This window comes from Anneissia japonica, unplaced genomic scaffold (assembly GCF_011630105.1).
Source record: "Anneissia japonica isolate Jap-2015-1 unplaced genomic scaffold, ASM1163010v1 scaffold288045_len58451_cov111, whole genome shotgun sequence".
Classification (NCBI taxonomy): Eukaryota; Metazoa; Echinodermata; class Crinoidea; order Comatulida; family Comatulidae; genus Anneissia; species Anneissia japonica.
In genome coordinates this window covers 53598-54544 of record NW_022745079.1, presented here as the reverse complement: position 1 = coordinate 54544, position 947 = coordinate 53598, and positions in this window count along the sequence as shown.

The window sequence follows — 947 nt, the reverse complement described above, 5'->3', positions numbered from 1 at the left end:
GCTTACATGTCGCGTGTTGGGAGACTTGATCGAGGAGGGAGTGGTTGCCAAACTTGCCGACGACCTGTATTGTGGTGGGGATAGTTATGATGAACTAACTGGCGGCGGCTTCTACAGTGCATCTACAAATGTGGCCTGCGACTTTCTGCTGGTAAAACCAGTATCTGTCCAAAAACCACAACTATTCTGGGATGGACATGGTCTCTAGGGTCTATTCAGGCAAACCCACATCGTATATCTACATTACAATCTTGCACTCCACCACAGACTGTTAAGGGTTTGCGTTCATTTATTGGCGCATACAAGGTGTTAGCGCGCGTTATTCCCCAATGTGCTTCCTTTCTCGCTCCCTTAGAGGAGGCAATCGCTGGCCTACAGTCCAAGGAAGCGATATGCTGGAGTGATGCTTTACATGAAGCCTTCAAAACTGCACAGAATGCACTTTCCTCTAATAAGCTTATTATGCTACCACGTCCTGATGACCAACTGTGGATTGTCACAGATGGTGCTGTTAAGAACTTATGTGTATAAGAGACAACGTTGTATGTCACACGCCATGACAAGCTTCATCTAGCCGGTTTCTATAGTGCTAAACTCAGTACACGCCAAGTCACTTGGTTGCCCTGTGAAGTGGAGGCCCTTGCCATTGCTGCTGCTGCACTTTAGTCCATACATTACCCAGTCGCGACATACAGCATGCATCCTTACAGACAGTAAGCCATGTGTACAGGCTCTAGACAAGTTGTGTAGAGGAGAATTTTCTGCCAGTCCACGCGTTTCTGTCTATCGCAAGTCGATACCATGTATATACCAGCTAATGTCCCATCCGATTTTTCCAGTCGAAATGCGCCCCCCTGTACTGAACCCAACTGTCAAGTTTGTTCTTTTGTCCACCGCATGGAAGAGTCAAGTGTACTTCGCACATCAGTGCGAGAGTTCATTAATGG